Below are 25,650 nucleotides of genomic sequence, written 5' to 3' on the forward strand. Positions count from 1 at the left end.
TAGAAAACAAATGAGTCCATTAAACGGTATGCCTCAGCCCTTCCAGAAAATAATCAGGAACACAACAGCAGTCTTAGCTAAACTGGTAGAAAATTAACTCCTGGTGGATAGGAGGGGGAGGCCATATGTCGACTCAATGCTGATTTTCTGACCACCAAAAATATTCCTTTTTACGGATCTGCTGGTGCTCTATAGATTAGCAACTTTGGCCCGGCACTCATCGCCCCCACCCGGGCAAAGATCCCCAGGCCCGGAGAAGGTGTGACTTCAGACATAATGGTAAGGATGGGGTGGGGGGTGGAGGATGGAGGCGGAATGCAGGCCTGTGTGTGAGGTGATTGTAACCAGAAACACCTCGGCAGGCATCTCGCTGCTGTCCTGAGCGGCGCTGGCAGGCAGCCGGGCCCGGAGCCGGGAGCCGGCCCGAGGTGCCCTGGCTCGCCGCTGAGCGCCCCTCCTGGGCCCGGCCGGCCCGATAGCTTATCGGACCCACTCCGGGGGCGCCCCGTGCTACAACCGGAAACGCGGCTGGAGGCCAGTGGATGCTTCATGGAGCGGTTTGAGCCACGGTGCGCGCGCGCCAGCGCTTAGGCTCCCTGCGCAGGCCTTCATCCAAGCACCCGCGACCAGGTAAGGCATCAGGTGGGTGGGGAGCGATCCACATGCCTCCACCTTCAGGGGAGTGTTCGCGGTGCGTCAGTAAAAGGCTGGTATTTCGTGGGCACCCGAGGGGTTGGGCGGGAATGTGGAGAAAAAGCAGGGTCGCCAGGTGTCCGTGCAACCTCGAAGCACCCCGGCTTCAGGGCGAGGATAACAGGAGGGCAGGGAAAGAAGAGGAGGTGCGGGGGACGCAGGCTGGGCACCCCAAGTTGTCGGTAAGGGTGTGCCTACGAGGTGCGCCTGACCTCCGATGCGCGTTGTCACTTTCCCACAGTTGGGCCTGAGACTCCTGGGCTCAGGCAATATCGTGAATGTGCGCTCTGTTCTGCGACGCCGGCCTGCATGCTGGGGCACCTGCCCGTTGGACTGAGACGTCCAAGAGTAAGAAGCTGGTTGTGGTACATTAGGAAATGACGGCGATTTGGAGTCTGAAGCCCTGAGTCTGAGTGTAGGCTCTCCGCTTTTTACTGTGCTCTCTTGGACGGATAGCTTAACCTCTCTGGGCCCAGCCTCCTTATCTTGGAGGGCGTAATCCTAATAGTAATTGAGTTGCTGGGGTTTAGGAAGACGATGATTTGAAAGTTCGTTTTAAAATAGAAAAAGCCTTGTTTTTGGTAGTCTATTATTGTTAGAAAATTTTGGCACTCTCCAGGGAGAGTCAGCCAGCGGCCCAGCCGACGGGGATGTGTGATGCCCCGGAAGCAGGCCGCGTGGGATCAAACAGGTTGAACCACCGAGCGCTTCTGCTCTGAGCAGGTGACTCAGACTCAGGGAAAGACTTTTGGGGGGACGAGCGGTAGGAGTCAGTGACCCGCAGACAAGGGTCGCAGATATCAGCCAAGTGCGCCTCCGAGGCCTTTAACTCCAGCACCCCAAACGAGCCGCTCGGGACTGGGCCCCTGGGAGATCGCGGCCAGATCCTGGCCCCCAGCGCGACCTCTCTAGGGCGCGCCCGGGCGCAGCGCGCGCCCTCGCCCGGGTCCAGCCGCGCGTCCCCGGCGCGTTTCCAGTTCACTCGGGACAGCCGGGGACCCGCGGGCAGACGCGCAGACAGACAGACGCCGCGGTGCCGGGCGGTCTCCGGCTGCGGCCCGGGGTCTGCGAATCAAAGGAGGGGCGTATTCCTCTCACCCTCTCACCCTGCTCAGCTCGGGAGCACTGAGCGGGGTCGGACCAGTCAGCTCACGTGGCCGGAGCCCGGAGGCTTCCTGAGCCGGCCGTTTCCTAAGGCACTGGTCAGCCTTCACGCTCCATCTCTTCGCTTTAAGCAGGGGACCTTCACCTGTCCAGGGAACTCCGCAAATTGCATGCAAAATCGCCTATTTAAGTGCTTTCCCCCCCTTTTTTGGTGAGGAGAAGGTCTTTCGTCTTATAAGCTTCTCGCAGGGTCCACATTCGCCCAAAGGTTAAGAACCACCCTTCCCTACCAGGACCTCAGGACCTTATTCTTGGTGCAAGGTGGAACATTCTAGATTTTGTGTTCTTCTCCTACATGTGCGGTCGAGGCAGTTGGCTGTGAAAGAGAGCACACCAGTGCTCATACACACACACACACACACACACACACCTCAAATATGTCCCTTCCAAGAACTTACAGGGAAACTGAGGCCCAGAGAGGAGTGGCCACTGCCTCAAGGTCAGCCAGCCAGTTAGAGGCGAAAGCAGAGCTCAGGCCCCTTGGCTCTGAGTCTAGTGTCCCTGAGAATCCTAGGAGCATCGTGAGTCCCAAATTCAGCCCAAATCGACCTCCAGAATGCCCTAGAATGAGGTGGTGGCTTCTGGTCACTGTTACTCTTTGATGACACAGGCTGAACTGCTCTGAAGAACAAAAACTTGGGGAGAGTGTGCAGCTGCCAGCATCATGGGGAGCTGAAAGGCCCCAGTTTAGCTTTTTCCTTAATTAGTGGATTTTTAACCTTTTGGATGACAAGGCATCCATGGAGAAGCTGATGAAAACTATGAATTTTCTCCAGAAAAATACACCAGTGTTTACCATTTTGAAAGAGCAGCCAGTGCTCTGCAGACGTGTGACGGCCATCCAGGTCCTCATCTAAGAACCTTCATGTTGACCTGAAGATCAGAGCACTAGGGCTGGGGAGAGGCGCGTTTAGGGGACCTCGTCTGGGCACCGTGTCTCTGAAGAAGCTTGTCCACAGGAGTGCGTGGACTCCTCATTGACACACGTGCGCACACACACAATCCATCAGCAGACCCACACAGGTACACCTTGCAACTACTGGCTTGGTCCGGAAGACCCCCAGTTGCCGTCCACAGCCGAGCTGAGCTGCGGGTCGCCAGGAGAAAAGTTCAGGTCGCCAGCCCACTCTCAGCTGAAGTGGTCTTTAACACCCCGGCCCCTTCAGCCTCATTGTTTATCCATCTGAACGACTCCCCTTCCCCAGCCCGCTCCCACCCCCACCCCCACTTTTCCGAGGTCGACTATAAAAATAAACCATTTTTCCTTGTTAATAAATCTCCGCCCGGCGCCCTCTTTTAAAGAACTCAAAAAAAAAAAAAAATTACTGTGCTCAGCGCGAGCAGAGAGATTAATCTCGAAGCAGGATTTATGTGGCGCGGGCATCCTCAAACAATTGGAGTCATAAAGTGAAATGAGATTCGGAGGCGGGTGGGGAGGGGGAGGGCCTCAGGAACCACAAACACGTTTGTGTAGCTAAACAATGTGGAAACTCTTAAAGACCCTTTCCTACAGACATCTTGCAGCAACGGCGCTTCCCTGTCAGCCCGCGGGAAAGGGAGAGAGATATATTAACTGAAGACACAATCTAAAATTACTTAGGGGTTTTAAACATGCGGGCAATGGGGGCGGGGGTGCTGATAAACTGTTGTCCATATTTCCTTCTCTCGGGGTATTATTTCCAAGATGCTTCACCTCCTTCACAATGCCCCTTCACTCCCCGCCCCTTCTTTTCTCTCTCCATTCATTACGTTGACTAGCGTGCAGCGGTCGAAGCCTGGCGGGACTGGAGACCATCCGGCAGAGTCCGGATTTGCACCAAGACGCCGGGCGCAATTGCGCCTGTGCGTAAAGACGCGGGTGGGACGCGCCGCGCGAAGGTGCGGGAGCTTAGATCGGTCACGCCCGCCTCCAGGGCGACCTCTCTCAGGACCCTTTGTGTCGTAACCTAACCTGCGGACCCTCTAGGTTCTTAAGGGTTTTAGGAATTCCAAGCAGTATTTCTATGCGCGGCCTTGGGCAGGATCGCAAGTAAACCTTTTTCTTCCTGCCCCAAGTGTAAGGGCGCATGAACACAGATGGCCAAGCAGTTATGTGTCCCCAGCCGCGATCTCTAAGTTTAGAGCTATAGTTACAGCCTCCTTCAAGTGTTCGGGCTTGGTTTGTCTGGACTGCTTGGCTCCAGATACACAGCGAGGGGAGAAGCAGTGTAGAATTGTGTAAGCCTGGAGAAATGGGGAGCCGAGGCTTCTGAACGCATGGTACGCTGGAGCGACGCCGGCATCCAGAGCTTAGGACTCACGATCATCAAATTCCCGACTTAATTTGCCTGTTTGAGCTCCGGGTTGCGTTTCTGTAAAATGGAGTACAAGAGTACCTACCCCTAATAGTTGTTGAGGGGTTAAATGAAAGTCAGGCTGCATGGAAAGCGTAGGTGGTCAATGAATGTCGGATGCTTGCGTGGTCATCACTTATGACTGAAGGGGGAGAGCTTGGCAGGGGCCAGAGACTGCCCTGTTATTCTTCGGAGGGACAAGGGCCAGAGCGACATTCAATGTCCCAGAGGAGATGATGGTAAAAGTTAAGATTGAAAGCCAGATTTCTGGATTCATTCACTGATTCAATAAACATTCCATTAGTTTCAGGCTCCCTCTGGGCCTTGGGAACCCAGCTGTGACCAGGATGGTCCTCTGCCCCTCGCAGCCCGCCGATCTCGGGGAGAGACCGATGTTGAAACCAACACGCCTCATTCGGTGCCAAACTCTTGCCTGCACGCTTCCTTAATGCCTTTCTGGTCACAGCTGGGGCACTGCAGACAGAGGCCTGCCCCCAGGGGGCACACAAAGTGGAGGGCACACACACAAAAAAAACCGGGCAAAGGCTGGAGACGTTCTCCGCCAGCGAGGACGCCACGGTGGCCACCGCTCAGCGCCAGCCTGTGACCAGCAGCTCAGCTTCGCCCGGCCCGCCGGCTGCCGCTGTCGCCCTCGCGGGGCAGGCGTCCAGCAAAACATTTCTAAACCCGTCTGGACCCGATTCCGGAGTGTGAGGCAATCCCTCCGGCCCACGCTACCCCGAGGACCCTTTATTGAGGCGCGTTTCTGCCGGGCAGCGCTCGTCAGCGCCACTTATGTCATCTTTTCTGGGTGCAGCCCGGGCAAATTTGCTCTGCGCGCCCAGCGACCGTCCCCTCTGAGTGGCCCCCACTTAGGTCCCGCCGAGCCAGGTATTTGCTCCAGGGAGCTTGGCCGCCGAGAAAAGTGGCCACCACGATGTTGTTCTCAGCGCCTCGTGAGTATGGCTGAAGCGGAAATTCTAACCCAAACCGCTCATTTTGAATTGAAACAAAACGAAAAACTCAACTTTTTACATGCCTCGAAATCGCCGCCCGGTTACAAACTCCCCCATCCTGTCTCCTGAATTACCCAGGCGATATTGCCAATTATCCAGATGTTATACTGAATTATCTAGAATTTCCTGGGTTTGCCAGGCGGTCAAAATTGGCTTTCATGGGGACGACTGTCCAGATTGTATGAGCAAGAGTGAAATGTTCCATCCTCCAGCTATGACTCCGAAGGGTACACCATGTCCTGAATTTGCCAGATACTTCTGGAGACTTTTCCTTTGCCAAATATCGCGATGCCCCCGAGGCTGGGATGGAGGGAGGGAGAAATGGGTGTGGTGATGAGGATGGTGGGGAGGATGGTCAAATCGGCCTCAAAACTTTGTGGGTTTCAAGGCGCTTTCACCGCCTAGCGAAGGGGCTCAAAGTCGGCAGCGGGTTTCCCAAAAAGAGATGCCCCCCCCCCATAGCTCCCCAGCAGACACACAGAAGCGGAAAATTAATTTGCTCCTTCTAGTCATCCCGACCCTAGATCTCCAAATTTTTCTCAAATATCCAGATAATTAAGTATATATAGGAAAGGGGAAACTAAAGCCGTTTCCAGATAATTTTCTAATTTTCTTTCATCTCCATTCTCTCAAGGAAGGTGTAGATACACGTTTTATCTTGAAATGAAAAAACCAACCAAACAAAACCCTGTCTCTGTTTGTTTTGAACAGCTCACTCCCTGCGTGTGCCCCTCAGCCCCAGCCGAGGGAACTGGGTGGCGGGAGAATCTGGCCAGCGTTTGGGGCGATTTTGTCCATTTTCTCAGCTTCGGAAACGTCCTGTCAGATCTCACCCGGAGCGGATATCATTTTCCCGGGGAGGCGCCAATTTCTGACCCTTCCACTTCCTGGAGGGCCCCTCCAGGGGAGGGGGTTTCTCTGGCATTTTGTGCATCTGACAAAGCTGGAAGGTAGAGGCCGGGTCTACACAGGCAAAGCCCAGTGCATTCATCCTCGAAGTTTCCCTGTTGGGTATTTGGGCGTTTGAAAAGGAAAAGTGTGGCTGGCTGGGGGCGCGGGTGGAAGAATCCAGGCAGGCTGGGTCTTGGTTCCTTTCCTTGCCCTTCATCTCACAGGTGTAGATCTCACTTCAGAAGCTGGAAAGTCTGAAAGCCAAGACAGAGAAGTCCCTTCCCCGGGAGCTCCTTGGGGATTGGGGTTGGTTATGGTCCTCCAGTGGTTGGGGACATTTTTGAGGGCCCGGTGGCCCCTTGATTTTACAGCTAGAGAGAGGGGATGGAACCGGGTCCTGCGGTTGTGTCCGAGTGTGCACACACAGAGCAGGGAAGGTGAAGATATTTGCAAGAGCCATCCTCGACTCTGCTGTCCCCAGGAAGCCTGTGGATCCAAATAAGTCACCAGCGAGAGCCTGGCCCACAACCCTGGTTCCAAAGGCTTTAATCCAGGTTCATGGATCTCCTTGGAGAGGAGATCCAGAGTTTTTATTGCATCCCAAGGGTGTTCCTAACCCCCAAAGGTTAAGAATATGCTCACTAGGACCTGCTCCCCACTAGCGGTCCCCACCTACCTTCGGACTCCGGTTAAACCAAGAAATCTCAGGGTGGGGTCAGGAATGTAGTTATCAAAATTAAGGGTCCTGGAGTCCGAATGCCTGAACTGAACCTCTCTCCTCACTTGCTGAGTGATGTTGGGCAAGCTATTTAACCTCTCTGAACCTTGTTTTCATCTGTGAACCACGATGATAGCAATACTCCCCTCACAGCGTTGTTAGGAGAAGCAAGCCAAAGGAGGGAAGAGGAAGAGACCAAGATCAGGGCTGCTCGGTGGAGCTGAAGGCTTGTCGGCACCGAGATGGAAGCCAGAGGGTTGCAGAGTGCAGGCTGGCAGCGGCTCATCGCAGCCAGATGGTGCGAACATTATGAAAGAAATATATAGTTGGGCTAGTCCAGAAACAGCAGCCTGTGGCGTAGAATATCTTCTACCCGAGCTGTGTGGGTGGATTTCTGCATCTCATCCCCACACCAGCTCCCAGGCTGTGAGTTCCAGTCCAAGCCCTGCGCCTTTCCAGCTGAGTAGCTTTGGGCAAGTGCCTTCCCCTCTCTGTGCCTTTTGTGCGCAGTGGGAGAAACGAGTCCCGCCTCCAGGGTCGTTGGGCGGCTCAAATAAGCGAGTAGGTGCGTAGCACATGGTAGGGAGATTGAGAGATACAATATCACGGCACATCGTAACAAACACATAAGTACAGCCTAACACAATATACACATCCTAATGGAAAGTAAACGCGGCATAATATCCGATATTACGACGTGTTATATTGTATTATAATTCTGGGCACACGTGTGCGCACTGGGAGGGACTGACTGCCTTAGCCAGGACATGCTTCGCCTTTGCAGTGCCCGTGGGGGACACATGGGCTTGCCAGCCCACGATTTCCCCAGCGATTGCCGACTGGGGTTTCGCAGCGCGCGCGTGAACGCTTGGCAAAACGCAAGAACTTTCGATTTCTCGTCGTGGCGCTGCTCCCGGCCGGTTGCACCGGGCTGGAGAAGTTTTTAGGAGGCTCCCGGACGCTGGGAAACCTTGGCAGGGTCGGGCTGCTCTGTGGCGACAGCCTGTAGCCCACCCGAACCAGGAGGCCTTGCGCCGGAGAAAATGCGCGACGGAGCGCGGGGCAGTGCTGTGCAGACGGACGCCGTTGCCCGGTCCTCGCTGAGCAGGAAGTTTGCGGGGCGGCAAAGAGAGGACCCCAAAATGTCTACCTGCTCTTTCTGCTCTCTGCTTTCCCTTCGGCGCGGGTCGCAGGCAGAGCCCGCATGGAGATAGCGCGGTTGGAAGCAAGGCAAGTTTCCTTTACGCGCTGCTTCTCAGGAGTTATCCAGCCCCGAAGACGTGCCCTCTGATCAACCATAGAGAGAAGGTTTTTTTTGTTGTTGTTGGAGCCCTTTCTTTGGCCCTGTAAAGACATCACACATCCGCAGGATTGTTTGCAGCGGTGGAACCATTAGTCGAACATCAAATCGCTTATAGGCGGAACAATTTGCCCAAAGAATTATACGCATATATAGGTACTTGCGCGCCCCAAATCGTAGGCACGTGGGGACGGCATTATTTGCACATCGATAATCCTTTGCATATGCTGTTTGCGCTTTCCAAGCCAAGGCCCATTTACGCATAATTAACTGTAGACAGAATCATCTTTGCACTCACACAGTTATTTGCACACGTGTTAGCGCGTAGACACTTCATTGTATACATGCAAATGAGGGCACACTCGCGGCCATTGCACTTCTGCACAGCCCTTGGCGCACACCCACACGCGCGGACTTCAGGGTGTTAAGAAGAGCATGAGGTCGAGGTCTGTTATCTGTTCGGAAAAGTCCCAGAGTTTAGAGAAAACTCTCCCGAGGCCGAGAGTTTGTTGTCTTTGTTGTTCTTTTTTGGGACAGAGGTCGGAAGCCAGACAATGTTCCCTCTCGGAAAGAGAGCGGGGGACAAAGGCCAGCCAACGGGTCACGAGTTTTGAATGGAGGTCGGGAAGGAAGGGTTCTGGGGTTGGGGAGCTCTCGGCGGCTTCCCTGCTCCCTCGGAGAGCCAGGTGGGGCTGCGAGGGCCCCTGGCCTGCGCTCAGAGGGCCCGCGGAGCTGTGTTTATTTTCTCGTTATTCTTGGCCGCCTTCCACGCGATTATTTGTAGCCGGACAGGGAACTTCAGGGAGAGCTGGGGCCTTGGGAGGTGGGGTGGGGGTCCCTTTGCCAGGCCCCATGAGTTTTATGGCATCGGAGCTCGGAGGGCGAAATTACAGGCGGAATCAAAATGTGTAAATTATAGGTTTGTGTTGTAAAGAGGCCTAAGCGCGCGGCCGCTGGAGAAAGGCAGGCTGTGGTTCCAAGCCGCCTCCGAGCCGGCGCCGCGCGCCCAGGCGCTCTGGGCGTTTGCGGGCTCCATCCCCAGGGGCGGGCAGCCTGGGCGCCGGGGCGCTAGGAGACAGGGTTGCGACAGGCCTGAGACTCCGTCCCAAACCGGGTGGCCGCACGACCAGGAGAGAAGGGGAACCAGGCCGAGGGCCCGGCCTCCTGGCGCAGGAGGCCCTTGACAACCTCGCCGCTAGGACCTCTCGGGTTGGGGTCGCTGTCTTTGCCCTCCAGCCCCCGCCGCGGTGGCCTTTTAGCTCCAGATTGCTAATTAGGTTTAATCGAAAATACCTTTATTTGCGCAGCCGTGAGCGCAAGCTCTTTTAAGAGGTTAGATGTCTGTGCTACCACAAAAGTGGGCCGCGGGAGCAGTCGGAAAGAATTTCGGAAACGGTACGGTTCAGAGCCCTCTTGACTTCATTTCTCCTCATTTAGCTTTTCCTGGGTCCCTTCTGCTTTCTTTTCTCCTCCGTGTCTTCTCTTCTGTTTTTTTCCTTTTCCATTTTTTTCCCTTACTTTCGCTTCCTTTCTCTTCTTCTCTCCTCTCCTCCTCCTCTCCCTCCCACCATCTTTCCTTCTTTCTCTCTCTTTCTTTTTTTCTTTCTTCTCCCTTCCCTCCTTGATCCCCTCTTTCCCATTATATGCTCATTTTTTTCCTTTCTTTTCTTTTTCTCCTTAGATTTGCAGTATTTCAAAACCCCCCTTCTTTCTGGGGTCTTTCCCCTCAGTGACACAATTTTGCGCTTCCCCTTTTTTTCCTCCTGCCCTCCTCTTTTTGTATTTTTTTCTTTCCTTCTTTTTTCATTTCTATTTCAGTTCTCCACTTCTTGGCGTCAAATGTGCTACAGTTGAACTTAAAGTTCCTTGATTATGGAAAACCCAACTAAAGCAGGTCACGTTGGCCTGGAGAGCATCAGAATGGGGAGCAGAACACGTTAAGAACAGCATTCAGAAGTCCTGCGTTCGGTCAGCCCCAGCCTCTCCAGGACTGGATGTGTTGGGAGGAGAGGAGGCTGGAAGATGAATAAGAACTCAAATGTTCCGTAGTCAACAGGACGGTCCATTTGGATGGGGTGAAATATCCAGTTACGAGCAGTGCGCCCTGCGTGTTATCATCTGCGTGCGCATACCAGGGTCTGCGCGTGTCTGCTGTGCGTGTCTGCTGGCCTTCTGAGTCCCATCTTTGTCTGTTCCGAGGGCCCAGGAAAACCTTGCCAAGAGTTAGCAAGAATTTCAAGAAGACAAACAAACCCCCCAAAGGTTAAAATACTTCCGAGACCAGCTAGGACCCTTCCTGGATGACAGATTTCTATTTTTTTCCTCGTCTGAGCCCAGGTCTCTCCCTTCTCCACAGCTGTTCGTCCATTGTTCTATTTATTAGGTAAATATAAACCCCATAAATACGCCTGAATGAAAAGCTTCATGTTCTATAATACGCTGATCAGAGCCACCAACATTCATCTTCCAACCATTTCACTTCTCTGGTTTGACAAAGAGGGTAGGAAGTCCACACTCTTGCCACTTTTCCTAAGTGATGAGAATATTAACATCTGACCAGTCTGCCCCCGTAAGTCGCCCCCACCCCATCTACCTTTCCAAAGCTTCCTTATTAATAACAGGTCATTTCCTCCCAGGCCTTCAACTCAGCCTGCAATTCCAACCAGACAGGGAGGAAATGCTGACATCTCTGAGCCAGTGCAATGCCAGGGTGATCCTAGCCTCCTGTAGGGACAGGCTCCCTGGGGACCCATCCTGGGGACTTGTGCTTCTAGAGATGGGGAGAAACAGGCACTCCTGTGTGGAGATCAAGGAGGCGACTTCAGAAAAGAAATACTGGTAGCAGCGTCGCAGTTCATTTTCCTGAGTACATGCTCTCTATGTCTGGCTTTCTGGAATGACCCAAGCAGCTGGCTGATGAGCTCTGTGTTTTATGCCATTGATGGCTTAGCTCTCTTAAAGCTTTGAACCTGGGTTGGTAAAGGTGAAAATATTTGATTTGCACACAGCGCTGGCGAGTGTGGGAAACAGGCACTCTGAAACATGGGTGGGGAGAGGGTAAGTGGGGACCACCAGTAAGGGGGGCAATTTAGTCTATCCATCAAAAATATCCGAGCATGCCCCTTTGACTCAGCCGTTTTCCTCTGGGACGTTCATCCTGCAGATTTAATCATATATATGCAAACTGTCATATCTATAAGGATATTCAATGTACCACTGCTGTGATTAGCAAACGATGGAAAATGACATTGATAGACATTAATGAGGATCGGATTACACTAATTATATATTAAAAGGAGCAGTGAAATAGTATGCAGGTGTGTAGAAAAGTTTTTTTTTTTCTCTTTCTGTTTGGACAGATAAGAAAAGATCTCTGGGGTATGAGTACAAAATGATAAATTAAATGCAAAGGGCAGGATGTTTTGTATACCATGCTGCTGTTTCTGAGAGGAAATGCAATCGTGTGTATCTGTGTATGTTAATGTGTAGACTCTGTGGAAGTGTATAGAAGACACTGTCGCTTTGTCATAGTTACTTACAGAGGCTAACTGGATGGTTGAAGGAAGGAAATTTACTTTCGCTGTATACTCTTTTTTACTCTTTTAGTTGTTCTGCCTTTTACATGTCTTACTTATGCCAAAAGCAAGTTTTAAATGAGTTGAAAAGATAACAGAGAAGGGAGGTTGTCCCTGTGGTTCTTTTCTCAGCAGCTCCCATGTGCCCTCTCCTCTCCTCCTCTCTCTTTCCGGATACTAGTCACCATCTGATGAACTCTCGCCATGTGCAGAGGTTGTGCCACCCACTTTGTGACATCTCATGTCAGCCACACATCAGTTCTGCCAGAGAGGCGTCCTTAGCCCCATTTTACAGGTGTGTAAACTGAGGCTCTTGGAGGCCAATCTCCTGCCCCAGGTCACGTGCTTAGTTGGATGCTTTCAAACCCGGATAGTCTGCTTCCCCTAAACTGAATAACTGCAATCTAACTGACTCCTACTTCAGCCGTATCTTCCTCTGCAACTTTTTTTCTTTTTCCAACTCCTCCAGCCCCTCTCCCATCCTTTAATTTCCACTCCATCCCCCGCCACTCGCAACTGAATAAATGAAAATAAAATGTTTGAAAGAGAAGAGCTAAGTCCACACCAAAGCAGGTCAACTGGTTCTAATGAAATTCCAAAGAGAATTTGCAAGAATCCACGGTAGCAGAGGGCATTGAGCGGTGACCTGAAGATGGAGACAGAAGTAAGTCAGGCACGTCCCTCAGCTGTTCACAGAAACCCACCCATGGACTCGGTGCCTCAGGAGGATTTGGTCCCAAGTCCTGTCCTTTTCTCCAGCTCCTGCAGCACTTCCCATAAATCCCGGCATGTCTTCATTCCCAGAGCCAGCTCTAAGCCCTGAGAGGTAATGGAGTGTGAGAATACGGCTTTGGAAAATTTCTCGGCTAAGATCCGGATGTGGGGCTAAGATTCCTGTGGGGAACCCTTGAACAGAGGAGCTGGGGCCGTTACCAAATTTCCTCTTATCTGAGGATTTGGCTTCTGCATGTGATGCCTTTAAACTTCAAATGCATTCCTTCACTGCCAGAGCAATGCCCCAGGAAGATACCAGCAATCCTATTTTTTGGCACATGGGACTAGCTCATGGCCAATTCAGCAGATAGCTCTTGAGCGCCTCGGATGTCTAAGGCACTAAGATGCTAAGATGCTTGTTAGTTTCATATATACTTACATATTATAAAATTAAATTCAAACTCTACTTAAAAAGTGATATAGTGACTATATGTCTCCATCTGGGCCCCTCTCCACTGTCCTCCAGTTTCCTTCTTCCCAGACAGTTCCGGCTGTGGCCACTTTCTTGTACACTTTCTGGATATAATCCATGCACGGTTAATTTCTTCTTATTTGAATGGTAACCTTTTAGACTCAACATATAGCCATGACCTGGCGGTGAGCACCCGGGGGCCTGGATCCACATACTTGGCCATGAATTTTTAGCTCTGTGACCTTGAGCAAGTTCCTCAATTTCTCTGCCTTCGTTTTCTCACCTGGAAAATGGGATTGATACTGGCACCTGCCTTAAAGGTTTCCTATGAGGATCAAATGTGACAAAACACGTAGAACATCTAAGATTGTGCCTGGCGTAAAGAAAGCATGCAATGGACATTAGCTTTTAATATTCGCTATTAATATTAGAATGAGTAATAAATAATTGTGCTTTCTCCACTCTGTGGGCTGCCCCATTCTCCTTCACTGGGTTCCTTCCTGATGTTGGTCATGGTATTTTAGGCCATTGCTGGAAAAATAACTGAGGAATTAAGTGTCTACCATCAGAGAATGTATCTTGCAAGTTTCAATATCCAAAGAAGGGGGAAGATGCTACAGTTTTTCAATCCTGGCTTCTTCCAAATAGAGATGGGAGTGATGTTGTACAAAGAAGAGCTGGCATTTCTGTTACTACTCTGTGTGTGTGTGTGTGTGTGTGTGTGTGTGTGTGATATCAGCAGGTGAAGCAAATGCTTGAACCCAGAATCTGGTCACTAGGAATGTGGGTAGACCTGAATAAGGAAGGAAATTTCTGTTAAACTTGAAAATGTTTGTGGTCATATTAAAAAGTGGGGTGACATTGACAAATTTAAGGCTGCTGAACAAACTATAAATTATGTGTTGACTTGTGAAATGAATTCTGCTGGATAAAAATTCATTCCCTTTTGTGAGCGTGTTAAACACTGTTTACTTAAATTGAATCCTATCTTTGCATAAAATCCCGGTGTGGCCATTGGAAGAAGGTACTTCCTCTGCGTTCTTCTGAGAGAGTTTGCAGGTGGGCAGCAGTGGGCTTTCTCAGCCGGGTCTGTGGTTTAGGGCATGGTTGAAGCTCTGTTTACCTTGTGGAGACAACAGCGAAGGCTGGGTTCTCCCCTGGAGATGTGTTTTGAAAATGACTTCATAGCTCTTTGCAAAGTTATTGCATAGTTGGACAGTAAATGATGCTTTTCTTTTTTGGTGATTAGCAAGTAAAATACATCCCTCTTTCCTGCCAGGAAAGAAGCCAAAACACAGGAGGATAGGGAGCGAGATCGCAAACATGCTGGTGTGTGCTTCTCATAGCAACATAAACAAAAACTTTTTGGGCTATCTCTTTACTTTTGGAAACTGGAATTTTTTTTTAAATGCAGAAAAGTACATGGACTCGTATATTTAATATCTGTGTACTTACACCCAGAAAGAAAACATCTATTAACACGTGGGCATATCTGCTTCAAATATTTTTTTTAATAACACAAGTGAAATATAGAGTCAAAGTACTTTTCCCTTTTCTGATCTCATCCCATATCTCTTCCTCTCCTTTTAGGTAACCACTGTCATAATTTTGCTAAATATCTGCAGCCCACATTTTTATACTTTTATAAAAGATGCGCTTCTCCAAAAGTGATACAAAAATTTCGTTTGTGCTTTTAAAATTTGCAGAAATCTCATACTACATATACAGTTCTATGATTTGCTTTTATTACTCAGTGTTATATTTCTGAGTTTAATTTGTGCTGATAAATAGATACACTATATAATTGCAAATATTATGTAAGTGTATTTCACTCATTTTAATTGGTGCATAGCAATCAAATGTAGCAACATATTTATTAAATGTAGCAACATATTTATTTATGAAATGTAGCTACATATGAAGTATTTAATTGCTCCGCAGCAATTAAATATATCAATGATTATATAATAGTCATTGGAGCTAACATAAGCCTAGCACTTTCCATGTGCCAAGCCCTGTTTTAAGCAGTTTATGTGATGAATTCACTTAATCCTCACACCTATGAGATGGCTGCTGTTGTTACCTCGTTATCCAGATACGAAGACTGAAGCATATGGAATTAAGCAACTAGCTCAAGGTCACTTTCTCTGCTGGTGGATGTTGAAATTGTTTCCCCTTTTTTCACCATCATAAACAATGATACAGTGAACATCTTTGTATCTGCTTCTTCATTTATGCCAGTTACTAGTCTGTGTGCACTAGTTGCTGTCAGGTTTCCACCCAGAAGAGCTGCTGGGACCTCCAGCAAGCACACTGCTGACTTTACTATTTTCAGTGTCACATTGGCATGCGTGATCTTGGGCACCCTTCACTTGGCTGGGCCTCAGTGTCTTCCTTTGTAAGATGGGGAAGTAAGAGCAGGTCGTCCAGGTTGAGGTGGAGACTAAAGGAGCTATACCAGATGAACGCTCAATAGCCAGGAACTGTTACAGTCAGGAACGAGAATGTTCCTGTTGCCTTACATTGTGGCAATGCCGGCCAGACCAAGGATACACATTCCAAAGTTGAAAAATGATCTTTAGGACTGAACTTAATAATTCTTCCTATTGTTGTTGTTTTATAGGCTTGAAAATAAGCAACAGGAACTTTTGTTAAATTTTTATATCAAACCACAGCAAAAAACCCAGCATGGGCAAAATGAAACAGAGACTTGAAATACAGAACTGGGCCATTCTGGGCCAGTTGATGACTGCTGTGTGACCCTAGGCAGATCACTTGACCTTTCTGGGTGTCTAATTCCCCAGGTCTCCAGGAAAAATAATTATACTTTCTCGCTTTGAAACATAAGGCTGCTATGAAGAAACATAGATGGTCAGATGAGGGTGGGTGGGGTGGACTGGGTGAATCTTTTTTGAATTATTAAAAATAAGAGATCTGAAATGTATGTAAAGATATTATTTTCTGTACCTTAGATTTAGCTGGACATCCAGAAACCATTTTTCTGTTGCCTACATAGCTAAAACATTTCAGAAAATCTTATCTTAGCTTTTGAAACTGGTCTTCCTTGGGAGATAAAGGGAATACCTTATATATTAGTGTGTTATGGAATTTTTATTGTTGCTTATTGCTGTGCCAGCTTCCGGTTCATGAAAATATTAAGCCTTTGCTTTCCTACATAAACTGATTTGGGTAGTGGAAAGATGGGAGGGAGATACACAGATCAGCTCAGTCAGACAGTTGTTTTGCAAACAATTGGTTACTTGATGGAGTTCAATTACTTGTTTTCAAAACATCTTGCCTGGCCAAATTCAGTATCTTTCCTTTGTCTATCTATCTGCCACCGCTGCCAAGATGTTAAAACCCCAACTAGCTATGTTTAAAATTTCTTCAATCAGTCATCAGCTAAATTCAGCTTCTTTTTATGTCAAAAATAGCTCACTGGTAGCTCGAGTAAAGCCAATTGGCTTCTCTTCAAACTGGTATGTCTGAGGCTTGTGGCCACAGGAAGCGTTCCGGTCCTGTTCGTTGCTGAGACCCCAGTGATGTCAGCTGGAGTTGGGCCATTTTCATTTGTTAAAAAATCCCCAGAAGCCATGGTGAAGAACTGATGAAAGATGCTGGCTGCTGCTCGTTGGAGGGAAACAATGCAACATATCCTTGGGGGAAGGGAGAAAATCAGAAGGAAACTTGACCAGTTGTCCAAACCCACTTTTTCAGCCAAGTCCTAATGGTATAATGGCTGGCTCAGTTTTCCAAAGGATGATGGTATGGGAACAAAGGGCTAGAAAGAGAGGGAGAGAGAGAGGGTGGGTGGAGAGATCGAAAGCAAAGAGAATGATGAAATAGATGTTTTTATTTGCATAAATCAGCTAGGAGAAGAATAGGGAATGGACATTACTCAAAGACAAAAGAGAGTTTGTATCCTCCAGTTAGCAAAGGGTTAGCACGTTATCATTTGTATGTCGCGGTGGGGGTAGTTGTATCATGTTAGGCAGAAGAACAAGTTTGTTATCCTGGTTAGTTCAGGATTAAATATGGCTTAAGGAGGTGTAGATGGGTGTCCAGCTGACAAGGAGTGGGCCGTGCTGGCTCCGTGATGTGTTTGCATGAATTTGTACGTTAAGGAAGTCATTGCTTCTCCAAATTCAGTCATTGTCGAACTCACTTCATCATTTTTTGCCCTATCCAAGGACTGTCTATTCTACTTTCTTTTTATTCTCTTTTCTAAACCTAAATATCCACTTTGGGCTCATCCTAAGCTATAATGAGTTTGGTGGGGTTAGACTTATTTTTTTAATAATACACATTAAAATGAATATATAAATACAGTTTTTGGCAAAGTTCACACAGTTACACCTAAAATCATCTTGAGAATGGCCAGAGTATGGGACACTTTAGGGTGACAGTTAAGAACATAGGGTCTGGTGTCAGTCAGACCTGGCTTCAGTCTCATTGCTGACATCCAGCAGCTGCGTAACCTTGTTCAAGTTACTTAGCTACTTGGGGCCTCCATTTCCCCATCAGTAAAATGGGGATGATGGTGCCATCTTTACAAGGGTATTGTAAGAATTAAGTAAGATCGGGCATGTTTGCACAGAGCCTGGCACAGAATACGTTCTGCAACAAGTAAGTCAAAGCGAGTTTTGGGCTGAATTGTGTCCTCCCAAAATTCAGATGTTGAATTTCTAACTCCTGGTACCTCTGAATGTGACTGTATTTGAAGATAAGGCTTTTAGAGAGGTCATTAAGGTAAAATGAGGACACAGAGGTGGGTCCTAATCCTTTGTGACTGGTGTCCTCATAAAAGGGGGGATTATGACACAGACAAAAACAGGCGGAGCGAAGACCATGGGAAGACAGAGGGAGAAAGTGGCCATCCCCAAGCCACAGAGAGGGGCCTCTGAAGAAACCAGCCTTGCTGACCTTGATCGTGGACTTCCAGCCTCCAGAACCGTGAGAAAATAAATTTCGGTTGTTTAAGCCACGCTCTGTGGTGCTTTGTTCTGGCGGCCCCAGCAGACTCATATAAAGCAGATAGAGCCTCTATCGCTGGGAGCTCGGGTTTACAGTCCTGGTGATTAGCCACGTACAAACAGGGACTCAGGCTCTGTTTATCCAGGATGATGACACAAACCACAAAAAAATAATAGTGGAAACTGAATCGAAGCAGGGCCTTCTTGGCAAATTCACAGAAATGTTGTCATCCAAGAACATGATTATCACACAAGAAGGGTGACTAAATCCTTACGGACTCTAACCCATTGTAATTTTTAGGTAAAGATTCTCGGATTCTGTGAAATGCAGTCATTTTTAATCAGGCTGAAATGTTCTAAAGAGTTTCTGACCCAAATCCATCTTCTAAGACGCCGTCAACGTTGCCAGATGAATCTGATGGTCTCTCAGGCCTGAGAGAATCATGTTCATCTCAGAATCTATTTTTAGCTACTCTCTCGACAAATGTCATTAGCCCCCCCATCTTGCTACCATATGCACTTCCAACCACCAACGAGGCTATTTCTAGTTTCCCAAAAATGTTTCTTCATTATTATTACATACCAGTCTCTATACATTCATTCTCCACAAGCTGTGAACGCAGTTGGCAAGGTCAAGTATGCAATGTCACACACTGTTCCTCACGTAAGTGGGTGGTTTGATGGTTTGATCCCTGTGGAAATGGTGGTTAATGAAGGCTCATGAAGCAGGATGAGCTTGGACTGGCCCCTCCAGGCCAGAATGAGATGCAAATTTGGATAGGTGGGAAAAAGAGGAGGGGCTATTTCAAACAAGTAGGAGAGGTTGAGAAAATTCAAGTGGCATTGTATTATAATAGTTAATTTATGTCTGTCTCCATATGAGATCATGGTGAGACCCTTAAAAGTAGCGACTGGGTCTTAATCATCTTTGCAAACCTGTTCCCTAGCATAGTGTCTGCAACGTAGTGGTCATATAACGTAATATAATATAAGTATCATCATCAGGACCCCTGCAATTCTCAACTTAGTTCACTCAGTTGAGAGAAACACATCTCAAAGTGGCTTAAGCAAAAAACCAATTTAATAGGGAAGGATTTCGTTGGCTTATTAAATTGAGAAGTCTAAGAGCAAGTTGGCTTCAGGCATATTTGGATCAAGGATCTCAATGATTCCTATTCATCTGTTAGATCTGTTTCCCTCTCTGTTGGATTCATCATTAGATAAGATCTTTCCAGGTAGTGGTCACTGGATGCTCTGGGCTTATAGCCAACCAACTCTCTCTCTATATATAAATAGATAGATACACACTCACATATACACACACATTCATATACATATACACACACATATACATGTATATGTGTACACACACGTACACACAAATAATTTTTAATGAAACATCTGAGTAAGTTAGAAACATTATTCCTCTTTACTCTAAACACAACAGCGAGTATTTACTAAAAACAAGGATGTTCTCTTATGTAATCACAGCACAATTACCAAAATTGTATCAGGTAATACAATATTAATTCAACACTATCACCAAATCCACATTTCATCTCATCAATTGCCCTGGTAACAATCTTTATAGTTACCCCGCCGCCTCTGCCTCCACCAACTTAAAATCCAACCCAGGATCATGCATACGTTTAGTCGACACGCTGTTCTCCTTTAACCTGGAGGAATTTCTTAGCTTTCCTTTGTCTTTCTTGACCATGACATTTCTGAAGAGTATGGACCAGTTGTTGTGGAAAATGTCCCTCTTTCTGGGTTTGTCTGATGTTTCCACGTGCATCTTTTAGAGCGTAATGTTGAATCCTTTGGAAGGGGCTGGCTTTTTCACTAGACATCTGCTGTAGCATCGCTCCAAGCCTTTGGCTTCTGTGAACCCTGTGGAAGCGGGCTCTGGAGGAAGCCCATCCAAGCTTCCTGTGTTAGTGGCTCACAGTTTCTTGACGCTCATTGGCCAAGATTTTATTGGTGTTGTGCTTTCAGAGACCATGTGACTCTTTGGAGCTCCCTTAAGCCCACAGACCATTTTAGGTCAGCTTCAGCTAGGTGTGTTTCGGTAAATCCACTTACAGATTCGGGTCCCTCTTAAGATTTATTCAGGAAGGCAGCCTTCCCATAAAAACATAAAGTCTTCGACTTCCTTTACTTAACCATTTACACTCAAACCATTACCATTGCTCCGTATTCCAACTTGTCTGAATTTGCCTCACACCCTCGAATCCATTCCGATAATTGATGCTTTACTCACAGGCTGCACTTAACGCCGATTATGGGGGAGTTCTGAAGTGATTGTTTATTAAATCAAATCACTTTTATTCTCTGAGACTCAAGTGTTCTCATCCATAAACAGGAGAAAATAACAGTACCTATTCACAGGTTGTTGCGAGGATTAAATTTGAGTTAAAGTCAGCCACATGTTTAGTAAAATGCCTGCGACGGTGTCGGCGCTCAAATCCTTTTCTGTGTCTTGAGCGGTGTATTTGTACGTGCATATGTGTTTCTGTCTACCTCTCCGTATGGGTAGAGCCCACCCTTTTCTTTGCAAATAAAGACCCGCGTGTCCTTTCCAGAACAGCATTTGACAGAAAGCTGGGGATGAGGTAGTTAATATTGAGTTTTGCGAGCCCCTTCATTCGTGGTTGAGCAGCATGACGTGCAAATATGAGCTTGTTGAGGGCAGAGATGTTTGTTGATTTGGGTCACAGCTGTAACTTCGGCACCAAGAGTAGTTCTGGGCGTATGGTAGACACTCAGCCAATATCTATTTAAATCACAAGCCCCCGTATGATAGCCCTGGACACTCACTTGAGAACAAGATGGGGTTAGAGCACTAGCTGAATTCCAGGAATGGCTCAGATCTACGTCAGTTAACTCTCTGGTCCAGGGAAACAGGCGGAAGAGATGCTCTTAACCACAGACCAGTGGGGCCTTAACTCAGTGCTGATAGTGGAGCTGGAGGGGGATGTTAAGGGAACAGCAGTGAAGGAAGGCTGGTAAATTCAGCCCCTGGGTTCCTTGCTCTGATTTGCCACTTTTGATTGGAATTATAGTCAATTTCCAGCTATCCGATTCTCCGCTGTGCCAGCACTCCACAGCCTCCCGCTGACCCTTGCAATGGGCCTTCATGATGGTGTTCACAGTCTCGTCTCTTCAGATAAAGTCACTGAAGCTGAGCAACACCCTATTCAAGACCGGCTTTCTTGTCCCAATAAAGGCCCCAGCCCTTTGTTGTGGGATAAGGGAAGGAAGTTTTCTCAGTTCTACACATGGACCGCAGAAAGGAAGGCGGTAATTTCCTACATCTGGAGGCCCTCTGTCAGTTGTGTGTTAAGTGTTATACATGAATATCTTACTTAATCCTCTCAGCAATCCTCGAGGGGAGGTACTGGCATGTCAATCTTGCAGAAGAGGAAACTGAGGCTCAGAGACGTTGAATAACTCGCCCATGGGCACCCAAGTCTGCCCGTCTGTGCTCTGAACCATGACACACTAATGCCCCACACAGAGGATCCAGCTACTGGGCTCCATTGAAAATGTGCTTTGGCCTCCAGACTCGCTTTCCCACCCTACACGCCCCCTCCAACAAGCCCTCGGCAGGAGATATTGGGTTGTTTCCACATCACACTAGAGCCTGCAAAGTGCTTGCCCATCCTTTTTCCTCCATGTCAATGAAATGAGATGACAGACCGTGCGTGGGCTGGGAGGTATTGCAACATTGGAGTCTAAAGAAATGTCCACTGAATTCCTGAGTGGCCACATGAATGCACCGTTCTGGGCATCTGTCTAGGGTTACTGAGATATGGAAGTTGGGCTGTAGCTGGTGTGAGTGACCACAGCTCGACTCTGGCCGCTCAGCTCCAAGCAGATGCTAATGACTCTCAGGCAGAATGTGGACACAGAGAGGAAGGGCCCTATTTCAGATTTCCCAAGCCTTAAGCAAGCCACCCTGACTTTAGGGCCACCCTGTGCACTGCCTTCATCATCCAGCAGGAGAGAAACTACAAGTTGGCTTTGAGCGAGACCATCTCCCATTATTGCTTAATAACCTCCTGGGGGTCTCTTGGTATGTTGCACGCCCCTATTGTCTGCTTTCTTTTTAGGGGTGTGGAAGGGGAAATAAGGCTTTGATATAAATAGAGACTGATATTCCTGGGGAAAGAGGGTGTTGTCCTCGTCATCCGTGCAGGCTGTGCAAACATCTTCTTCCACTGAAATGTAAGCTGTTCCAGGTAAATCACTGAGGTCTCCTAGGGGATGGATCAGCACACATTCACCCATTGACTCTTCATAGAAACTGAGGCAGGGCTACTTTATGAGCCATGAGGGTGGAGGAGGGGTGAGTGGTGGAAAAACCGGGCTGGGACAGCCTACAGCTGCGTTTGCAGAAAACAACGCCTAGATGTCTCCAGGTGTTTGAACCAACACCCTTGCTTTTGGAGTTTGAGATGCTGAAAGCATTTTACGATCCAGCTTCGTTCGCTGCCACTTTACAGACACTTCCTTGGGAAGGTGGCATGAGCTGATGTCTCATCTGGAAGTTTCCTCTTTCCAAAGAAACGTGTCTGGCCTTTCCCTGGAGACTTGAGTCAAGTGATGGGCAGCAGAAATTTTGGGTGATGTGTCTTGCTTGGGTGACAAGTCTCAGCTCTGAGGATATACACCCTAGTGTATGTGTACTTAATCTGTTCTTCAAAATTGGGATTCAAATAAGTATCCAGGGAAAAAAATAGGAGAAATCACTGAGTTATTGAGCACTTGATAGGCTGCAAGAAGCTACCTGACACATATTACTGTCATTTAACTATCTCCCTACTACGATGAGGTGAGTCCTGACATTATCTTGATTTTATTTTACTTTTTTAAGGGTTTTTTTTTTTTTTTGGTGAAGAAGATTGGCCCTGAGCTAACATCTATGGCCAATCTTCCTCTTTTTTATTTTTATTTTTCTCCCCAAAGCCCTAATAGATAGTTGTATATCCTAGTTTAAGTCCTTCCAGTTCTTCTATGTGGGATGCTGCCACAGCACGGCCTGATGAGCAGTGTGTAAGTCTGCACTCAGGATCTGAACCAGTGAACCCCAGGTGCTGAAACAGAGCATGCGAACTTAACCACTACACCACCGAGCCGGTGCCTTGATTTTAGATGTGAGGAAACTGAGGCTCAGAGAATCTGTTAACCTACCAGTGCCACGTGGTCTGTCATTGTCAGCGCTAGGACTTGAGCCCAGATCTATGGACTCCAAAGCACAGCACATTGTTCATCAGCAACATACCAGGCACCTTTGTTTCTGCTGCGTGACTTCATTGAATTCTTTTTTCTTTTTTCACTGAGGAAGATTGTCCCTGAGCTAACATCTGTGCCAGTCTTCCTCTGTTTTGTACGTGGGTCACTGCCACTGCATGGCTGCTGATGAGTGGTGTAGGTCTGACGAGTGGTGTAGGTCTGTCCCGGGATCCAAACCCAGGCCGCTGAGGCAAAGCACAATGAAATTAACCACCAGCCCCCCGGGTGGGCTCAGCTATGTTTAATGCTTAACACCTTTCCTCTCTCATCAAGCCCATGTGACAGCTGAGAAAGCAGAAGCTCAGTGAGAATAATTCACTCATCCAGGGGCACGTTGGGAGAGACGGATCCAGATTCAGATCATCGGCTCCCTTGGTGTTTTTCTTCCTTTTGCAAAATGCCTGCCATGTCGGCGTTGCCCTCGTGCTGTCCCTCTGGCCAATGGCTGTGGATTTTAGTTACTCAGATGCTGGAAATGTGCCCACAGGTCTGGACAGGCTCTGTGGGTGAGCACAGATGGCACAACCCCCTTGTTATGGGTTGAATTATGTCCCCCCATCCCAATTCATACATTGAAGTCCTAATTCGCGGGAGGTCAGGATGTGACATTATTTGGAGACAGGTCTTTACAGTGGTAATATAGTTAAAAGGAGGCCATTAGGATGGGCCCCAATCCAATTTGACTGGTGTCCTTATGAAAAAGGGGAAACGTGGTGTACACGCAGGGAGAACACCATATGGAGACGGAGGCAGAGATCACGGTGATGTGCCCACAAGGCAAGGGACGCCCAAGACTGCCAGCAAACCACTAGGAGCTAGGAGAGGAGCATGGGACAGGTTCTCCGTCCTCAGAAGGAACCAACTCCGCTGACGCCTTGGCTTCAGGCTATCCTCCAGAACTTTGAGATATAACTTTCTGTTATTTGAACCACTCAGTCCGTGGTACTTGGCTACTGCAGCCCCAGGAAACTAACACCGCCCTGGAGCCGAGGGAGGCACTGACCATGGCCCTGAGAATGAACTTCGCCCAAACTCAACTGAGGCTCCTGGTAGGCGGTAACTTCTGCAGTGGCCACATCTGGGCCTCTGGTGACCGGGCAGAGTTTAGGCTGGCTCATTTCAAACCTCCTCTCATACAGCAAGCCCAAGGACACACCTGATTAGGGTCAGGATTCTCTTAGCTTGGAAAGACTGGCTTGAATTTTCACTATCACATCTGGGAGTATACGCCATCCAGTATATTTACCAGCATCGACGTGCACATGGAAAGTATCCCAAAGACGCTTATCTGGACCTGCTCATTTTTAGTTACGGGTTAAATATCAGGTACAGATCCAGGCCAATGGTTGCACCAAATTAACCACAAGAGCTAACATTTATGGATCGCCTGCCTTGTGCTTTTCATTTACTGTCTCATTCAAATCTTCACAAGAATTCTATGAGGGGACACAATTATTATCCTCTTTGTACACGTGAGAAAACTGAGTCCTGGGGATGTCAGGCTGTTTGCCCATTTGGGCAGACTCTTCCCTGCTGGGACAAGACAATGACCAGCAACACTCGACTTTCCATCCTTAAAACTCTAAGTCCAGTAGAAAGAGGCCTTCCCTTCCCAATATTTCCAGCAAAAGTCCCACAGTGACCTCTGATTGGATAGAATTTGGACACGTGTCTCCTGTTGAACCAATCATCGTGGCTAGAGGATGGAATATGCTAATTGGCCATCTGTTGGGTAACAAGGATGAAGGAGTCACTCCTCAGGGAAAATCAGAGTGCTGTAACCAGAGGAGGAAGTGACTCTGTCGTCTGTGGCATGACAACCTGTGCTATGGAAAACCTGCCATCGTTTTGCTCAGAAGGAGCTCACTCATCCTGCCACAGTAAACCCAGGACTATATATTTTCAATGAACCTGGAAATTGCTTCTGTGTCGACCTGGCCTTCCGGGAACTCTCCTTCACTCCTTGTCTGCTCCAGTTTCCATGGTTTGAAGCCAGAAGCACCAATCTATTTCTAATCCTTTAAATAACCAACCCATGAAATTAAAGCTAGGGCCTGAAATTTTGCAACTGGAACCTTAGAACTCCTTTTCTGGACAAAAACTGGGAATATGGGGTAGTCAGGGCTGGATTCAGCTCCAGGTTCTGTATCAGTTATCTCTTGCCACAAGAATGCTGTATGACAAATAACCACCCAGGCCAGTGGCTCACAATAATAAAACTTATTTACTAAACTTTAATAAAGTAGCTGGATGGGTCTGCCAACTGGGGCTTCCTCAGGTGTTTGTGGTCAGCTGTGGGCCAGCAGGAGTCAACTCTGTGGCTTTACTGCCTTGGCTGGGCTTTCTTACTTATCTAGGGCCTTGGCTGGGACAACGGGGCTGACAGCTCTGTGTCCCATCCTCCAGCAGGCTGGCCTGGCTACCTATGGAGAAGGCAGAGGGAGAAGAGTGCACAAGATGCACAAGATGTCAAGGGTGTTACTGTCCTAATGGCCAAGGCAAGTCA

The 25,650-nt window shown here is 48.2% G+C and overlaps 1 protein-coding gene across 2 annotated transcripts in view; it reads left to right on the forward strand.

The window, feature by feature from the left end:
* The first annotated feature begins 393 nt into the window (after positions 1 to 393).
* The window catches only part of TBX5 (T-box transcription factor 5), a 102,659-nt gene continuing 77,402 nt past the window's right edge, over positions 394 to 25,650 (forward strand). Inside the window, exon 1 of one of the 2 annotated variants that reach the window (XM_070275437.1) lies at positions 394 to 630. The gene's annotated coding sequence lies outside the window, so the exon portion shown is untranslated. The remainder of the gene's footprint in view (positions 631 to 25,650) is intronic. The other variant, XM_070275442.1, reaches the window with a different exon arrangement.

This window comes from Equus caballus, chromosome 8 (genome assembly GCF_041296265.1).
Source record: "Equus caballus isolate H_3958 breed thoroughbred chromosome 8, TB-T2T, whole genome shotgun sequence".
Classification (NCBI taxonomy): Eukaryota; Metazoa; Chordata; class Mammalia; order Perissodactyla; family Equidae; genus Equus; species Equus caballus.